The sequence below is a fragment of the Garra rufa genome, chromosome 13 (genome assembly GCF_049309525.1).
Source record: "Garra rufa chromosome 13, GarRuf1.0, whole genome shotgun sequence".
Lineage (NCBI taxonomy): Eukaryota > Metazoa > Chordata > Actinopteri > Cypriniformes > Cyprinidae > Garra > Garra rufa.
Genome location: NC_133373.1, coordinates 13922072 through 13929901, shown reverse-complemented (window position 1 = coordinate 13929901; position 7830 = coordinate 13922072). Strand labels below are relative to the sequence as shown.

At 41.5% G+C, this 7830-nt stretch overlaps 1 long non-coding RNA gene across 1 annotated transcript; it reads right to left on the bottom strand.

Moving 5' to 3' along the window:
* Nucleotides 1-5706: 5706 nt before the first annotated feature.
* On the bottom strand, nucleotides 5707-6584 carry LOC141348652 (uncharacterized). Its single transcript, XR_012357535.1, has 3 exons — nucleotides 6223-6584; nucleotides 6033-6112; nucleotides 5707-5831 (listed from the first exon to the last, which is right to left on the bottom strand). It is a non-coding gene; the product is annotated as an uncharacterized lncRNA (long non-coding RNA).
* Nucleotides 6585-7830: the final 1246 nt, after the last annotated feature.

The following is a 7830-nucleotide window of genomic DNA, read 5'->3' as shown; positions in this document are numbered from 1 at the left end:
TTTACTCCCAAATTTATCTGGATTTATGTGAATATAGCTACAACAGGGGTCCGTTCTTCGTATGTCGCTAACTCAGTTAGCTGGATTTGATTGTTGTTGATTTGTCCTGATCTTGGATTGTTTCGTTCTTCGAAGAGCATCTCGGACTTGCTGTCATAGTAACAGGTCCGTAAGCTTAAACCTGCTCGGGAGCAGGTTTATTTCATGTAAACAGGATTTAGGCTGCGCTCCTGGCAGGTTATGATTGGTTGAAATGATGAGGTCACATCTGATTGGTTAAAGAGCATGAAGACTACATTGTAAAAACATTTTGCAGTATTACTGTTTATTTCTGTATTTTTAATCAAATAAATGCAGCCTTGATGAGCAGAAGAGACTTCTTTAATTACAAATCTTACTGACCCTAAACTTTTGAACGGTAGTGTATATGAAAATAAAAATATAAATAAAATAACATATCAAGGAAAAAAACATGTAACAGGGGCAGCACTAATGCATTTAATTTGTTCACTACTTTTTGCCAGCCCTCTCTCCTGGCTTTTGCAGCATTTGCTGTGTTTCCCGGTGTCTTTATTAAAGTTTGAAATTCTCCATAACCCTCTAGTAAAAGCTCTTGCTCCGCTTGAGAAAAAAATTGAGCTTGCTCTTTTGCCATTTCGTCAACCAATCGAAGGGGTTGTGATCAGTGTCTCTACTATCGATACATATCGCCTTTTTAACCAACGCATGAACGTGCAATAATCCTAGACAACTCAATCCAGCCATACTACTGGATCACTAATCATCAACAACAGGTGTGCTCGAAGAACCAAATTAGCCACATCGTAATTAGCACGATGATCTCATCTTAGATGTGTCAATTCATCTCAGATGTATCAAGCGACGTACGAAGAACGGACCCCTGGGTTTTAAATACAAGACTCCATTTTTAAGGGCTCATCCCTATGCCCTAATCCCTTCAAAGGGTTTACACTCCGGAAGTGAGAGCTTCGAAGGTTGAAGGGTGTAGGGGACCAAACAACTGTGTGCTGGTTGGTGGATTTTTTAACTAATAGATCCCAAAGAGTACGGGTCAATGGAGTGGTGTCGAATATTTTGATGTCCTCCACGGGTACGCCACAAGGTTGCGTTTTGTCTCCTCTTTTGTTTTCTTTATACACCGATGATTGTCGTAGTGTTTTTAATGGGAGACACATTGTTAAATTTGCGGATGACTCTGTGATTGTGTCTCTTCTCACTGAGTCTGAGCCAGATGTTGGGCCAGTGATCGATAATTTTATTCAATGGTGTGATGATTCATTTTTAAATATTAATGCTTCAAAAACAAAAGAGATGCTTATTGACTTCCGTAAGAAGAGCTCTGCACCTGTGTTGCCTTCTATCATAAAGGGACAGCAGGTAGAAGTAGTCAAACAATATAAATATTTAGGGACTATAATTGACGATAAACTACAATTTGAGGAAAACACCGATATAATTAGAGGAAAAGCTCTTCAGCGTATGCATTTTTTAAGGAAACTTCGATTTTTTAACATGGATGTTTCTTTTATGAAAATGTTTTATACATGCTTCATTGAAGCCATTTTAAGTTTCTCCATCGTCTGCTGGTATGGTAACCTTAATTTAAAGAACAGGATGAAGCTGACAAGTATTGTGACAATGTGTAGTAAGATAGTGGGGACCGATTTAACAACTATCTCACAGATTTATGAGTGCAGGACAATTAGGAAGGGCCAGGTAGTGCTTTCTGATGTTACTCATCCATTGTGTGCTGAATTTCAACTCCTTCCTTCGGGGCGGAGATTTAGACTCCCCTTGTGTAAATCAAATATATATAAAAATTCTTTCATACCGGCGGCAATTAAGTTTTTAAACGATTTTTTGTAATTCAAGGTAATTGATGTGTTGTGTTGTGTTGTGTTGTTAATATGTGTATGTGTATACTACTGCTCCTACTGCTGTCTATACAAAGAATTGCCTTTAAGGACAATAAAGTTTAACTTTAACTTTAACTGTTACTTGAAGTGCCCTTCTGCGTCATCATCCTGTGCCCATACAGAGGCGCCGTCATCATGCAAAGAATCTGTGCAAAGGATCATGGGGGCCCGAAGTGTACATCAGTTGTACCCTTTGAAGTGGCTAGTTTTGAGCACTTCGGTTTGGAACAACACTTTAATATGGCGGCCATGATTGGTTTCACTCCAAAGTGCCCTTCGGAGGGCGATATATCCTTTTTGGAATGCACCATAAATAAGGTTAACAAGACTAATTAACCAAACACCTGGGAACAATCCAGGAAGGTAGAAAAAGCTAGCTGCTAGCATTCACATTTATTTTAATGTTGGATTGTGTGTTTAAGTGTCCTGTGATATGAGATGAGACAACCTCTGAAGAAATGAAACAACTATGTACTGTATATGCTCAGAGTTCAGAAAATAACCTGCAAAAACCTCTTGAATAAAAATATCTGTTCACCAATCCATTTTTTTTAAACTCACTTATGAGGTTTGCAAGAGACCACCTTGCTCTTGATGTCCCAAAACACTTTTCAGAAAATAACAGATGAGATTAAACCTGATCAAACAAGCACAGAACTAGACAGCGTGGTGTGAGGGGAAACTATGGTTTGGGCTGCTGAAGAGCTCAAAAGTCAATTGGATCAATAGTTTTTACCAGAAAATATCAGGTTAGCAGTTAGTCACCTGAGGCCAAATAACAAACTCAGCTGGAAATATCAATACAAATATATTGGTTTCATAAGCCTGTGGGTGATTAAACATGCAGAGCAAGTGCTCTCAGAGGAGAGACATTTAAATGCTAACAAACAGGGTTTTGAAGTACAGTGGTATTATAATACACAGTCCCAGTACACTTGTTGCTAGGCTGAAGTTTCTTGTACAGTAGGGTGTTTATTCTTTCAAAAGTCTTCATGTTAATTCTAGCACAGCCTCACTGTAAAAAACTAACTCTGTAACTCTGTGCTTCCCAGACATTTTCCTAGAGGAAAATGATAGAAAACTGAAAAAACGCACAGAGATCACTGCCAACAGATTAGCATCCAGCTAACTTGCGGGGATTGTTTTTAAACAGAGTAGCAATTGCAGAATCTCTGCTCATTATCCCAAACACTTATTCCAATTAATCTTGTCTAGGAGCAATTAAAGATGTGTATTATAGAAAAGGTGAACAACTAAATCACTGAACTGAGATTTGCTAGATAAAACTGCAAAATCCTGAAGCAATAATGAATGAGGTCTTTTGTGCACTGATCTTTTAACAGAACAGAATGAGAAAGCTGCATATTGTGCTTTTCTATACATCTGTGTGAAATTGGTTCAGAGAAATCTGAGTGAAAGTGGCCCATGAAGGATGCGCTGGAGGGTATAACTTGAATTCAGAAATAAAATTGATGCCATGGCCTATATATAAAGGAGTTTATAGAGGTTTCAGAGAATATAGGCATACACAGCTACTCTGACTGTGAAGAAAGGGTGCTAACTTGCTTTAGAGTGACTGATGATAACTTTGACACCATGGTGGAATGTCTTTCTATGTCCTTCAATAAAACCACAGACAGTTTTTACTGGTTTGTACTTCTCTGCACACTGGTCACAACATCAGATGCTGCCTGTCATTTGTAATTTGTAACGTTGCAGGATTGTCTGTACTGTGTATTGTGCTCTGAAATTAAAGTATCTTTTCAAACTTTTCCTTGATTCAGAGTTTGTCTTAGTTCAGGTGTTTGTATCAGTTTTGCTTACCTTGAAAATATAACAGGTTGTATTTGCACAACTGTGGTATTCAAAACAGTTTCAACCATCATCATCCTCTAGCATCAGTTGCTAGTGCACCTCAATCAGGGGAGTGAGGTTTACCTGCACAGCTCATCCTAGCTTGACTTTATTATACTCACCTTCCTGAGCCTTATTCCTATCTGGGTCATGGCACCAATATAACTAGCCCTTGCACTGTGAAGGATTCAAACCATCACCAGTCAGCATGGGAGGTGGGTGCACTAAACAGGGTGCCAAAGTCCAGTCGCTAATGTACCTCTTGAGAGCAGGAAAGTAAGATTTACCGGTTTTACTTATTCCCTAATACCCCACTCCCATCTGGGTAACAGCGCCAGTGTAACTGGTCCTACTTTCTCTGGGCAGGATTGAAACCTGCATCAGTCATCAGGGGAGGTGGCACACTAACTAGGGTGCTAAAGTCCAGACACAAATGTGCTTCTTGAGGGCAGGGGAGAGTGGTTTACTTGCGTAGCTTCTCCTAGCTTGGCTCCATTATACTCACCAACGTAAATGATCAGATTCACTCCTTGCATGATTCAAACCAGAATTAATCAGCATCTTAATGGGAGGTGGGCGCACTAATTAGGGTGCCAAATCCAGTTGCTAACGTGCCTCTTGAGAGCAGGAAAGTGCGGGGTAGTGAGATTTTTAATGTAACTGGTCTTACTTTCTCTGGACATTGGGTTATTGCACCAATGCACATGATCAGACTCAATCCGATCAGGATTCAAACCAGAATCAATCAACATGGTTGGTAAACTCATTAACAAGGATGCTAAAGTCCAGTCACTAATGTGCATCTTGAGGGCAAGGGTGTAAGGGTTACCTGCAAAGCTCCTCCTAGCTGGACTCTGTTATGTTCATTCCCCTAAACCCCACCCCCGTCTGGGAAATGGCACCAACGTAACTAGTCGGACTCGCTCCAGGCAGGATTTAAACCAGAATCAATCAGCATGGTAGGCAAACTCACTAGCAAATATGCTAATGTCCAGTCACTAATGTGCTTCTTGAGGGCAGGGTGGTGAGGTTTACCTGCACAGCTCCTACTAGCTGGACTCTGTTATGTTCATTCCCCTAAACCCCACTCCCATCCGGGTCATGGCACCAATGTAACTGGCCAGACTCTCTCCGGATGGGATTTAAACCAGAATCAAACAGCATGGTAGGCAAACTCACTAGCAAGGATGTTAATGTAGTGGACCACGCATTCCAGGGCCCAGTTTATGGCGAGGGCCCCTCCCTGGCCACAATAGTGGACAAAGGTTTGCTACATTTTGATTGGATCTTGGTGGACTAACATAAGCAAACTGTCCAACGCCATCAGATAAGGATGCCAGGACAACTGCCAGACACCTCTTAGAGGGCAAGAAGAGACCTTTGGGACAAAAACCCAGGAAGAACAGAACTTCCTATTGGTCAAGACGCAGTTTCTGCCCTTCACCCACCTTGATACTGTTTCCTAAGGTTTGGCCTGTGGTGGCCATAAAAATTCCTTAGGATCTCCAGACGCAGCACGCAGTGGGGGAAACAAAGAGAGATCACAAAGATCCATCCAAATCCATTCATAACTATGTTCTCAAACCTTGAACTGATGCGAACCATAACACACGCATCTTATACTTATTCAGAGAAATAAGTATTCTCACTGACAGCAATGTGTAGTGCAACATCTTACACAAACTCAGCTGTTAATGGACAAATGAATGCATGTGTGGCCGTTTAAACGTTATGTCAGGAAATAAGACACAGCCATAACATCTAAAGAAAACGGGTTCTTTTATTCCTGACTGAGCCTCAAATGAGACGCAGCGTTAATGTATATTTCTGTTCAGGAGCAACAGCAGTTTTAGAAAAACATTCAAATTAATAAGTGAAATTGGCATAGCAAAACAAACTATTAAACTGACTCCAATGAGTGCAGAAAACAAAGTAATAAGAGTCTTACAAAACAAACCAAATAAAAGGTGATTTTCACACTGCTAATCTCAGAAACAAATAAAATGAGTGCCAAAAACAACGGTAGTGGCCTGTATGTGCCTAATGAAAGAAATAAAACAGCATACATGAGAAATCTGCACATTTCACCACATTGAATACATTACAATTCACAGTTTGACCCCTTCTGTTCAAATCAAACAGTAACTACATTCAAGAGAAATAGTATACACTTAAAGGTACAAATATTCTTTACAACTTATACATTAAACACTTTAGGAGAATAAAATGATCAAAACTCACTCTTATTGAGACTTTGAAGCACACAGAAAAAGCTCACGCAGCTGGTGCACGTGCAATATCACGTGTGACTGTTCTCCCCTCTAACACGACATAAAGAACAGTAATTACTCAATGTTACATTAATATACGAAATAAACAGTGTTATTTAACCTCTCAACAACTTTTTATAACATATTACAGATTAACTCACGCTCAATCTTCCCCAACGTCTCTGAATTTCCTTTCCCCACGGAAGATCTCTCACGTGCAGGAACACCACACTCGAGTCGTATGAGCAGCGAAATCAACCATACACTCGACAATATCACACGACTGTTATCACCACAGATTCACAAGTCAATATCAAACTGGAAATGTTCTCTCTTTAACAGTTTAAACGACTATTTCTCCCTCTGTGTGACTCTGTCTCAAACTGCGCTCTCTTTCAGTCTGACGCGCTCTCTCTCATCTGCGCATGCACACACTCTTAAAGGGGACAGCGCGTGGCTGAGTCACAGCAAACATAAGAGCAAATCACCAAGGGAATTAATCAAATATCAGGCTATTCCTGCCCCGGTTACACATGCATGACAGTTCAATCTTTTCCCATCATGTTTGGACTTAATGTGTTCATTACATGACCAAATGTTTTCTGATTGTGTTTTGGAAAATGAGAAATGCACCAGTAAAACATTATTGACACCCTTTTTAACTTTGTGTTTGGACTATGCAAATGACTTCCACAAGAGAAAAGAAGGGTGGGCTACCTTAAGTCCCCCACTCTGATGGAACCAGCCAATCACAGCATGGAAATGGAGAAGCACCAAAATGCAATCTCCTCCTCATCGGAAAGGTATAAAGATACCTCTCCAAAAGACACTCATCGTTCTGAGTCTGCAGCCTGTGAAGGAAGGGACACTAACAGAGCAACAAATTTCTGAGTCTGAGTCCCGTAGGGGAAGGGACACTAACAGAGCAACAAATTTCTGAGTCTGAGTCCCGTAGGGGAAGGGACACTAACAGAGCAACTAAGTTCTGAGTCTGAGGCCCGGCAGGGTGAGACACTAACAGAGCACTAACAAAGTACTGAGTCTGACCTGCAAGGGTGAGACAATAACAGCTACACCTCCATTCTGAGTCTCCGGCACGTCTAGGGGACAGTAACAGATCAAACTTCTTTCTGAGTCTGCAGCCCGTTACTGGGAAGGCAGCTACAGATACCTTCATTCATTCTCCAGCTCCACAAGAGAGAGACACTAACAGACACAACCATTCTGAGCCTACTGTCCAGAGAGACAGAAACAGACGCTCCACGCTTCAAGTCTCCAGCTTTGAGGCAGCAGCAGATACGACCACGTTCTGTCTGTGAAGAAAGAGATATTTTCCACGTTCAGAGTCTTCGTCCAGCGAGGCAACAACAGATGCAGCACGTCCTAAGTCTCCATCCGAGAGAGACAAAGCGGATTGAACAAGTTCTGAGTCTCTAGCCCAGAGAGGCAGAAGACCAACAGACATTTGCAACAAGGTTGACCTCCAGCAAGCAAACCTTCACTTCAGGTACCTTTGCTTGCGTGTTCCAAGCTAAGGGCCTTCAGCACCTACACCAGGGCCACATCTGCGTGTTCCAGATCTTAGGACCCTTTGGTGCTCCAGGAGAACAGCATCCTACAGCGCTTCATGCTCAAGGCTGTCGAAACGGATTCCTGCTCCTTTTCCCACTGACTGCTCCCAGCACCACCAGTGGAAGAATTCACTGCTACCGGACTGCTCAGTCAACCACAGAGAACGTAAATATCACTTCCAATCCTCTTCCAGAGAC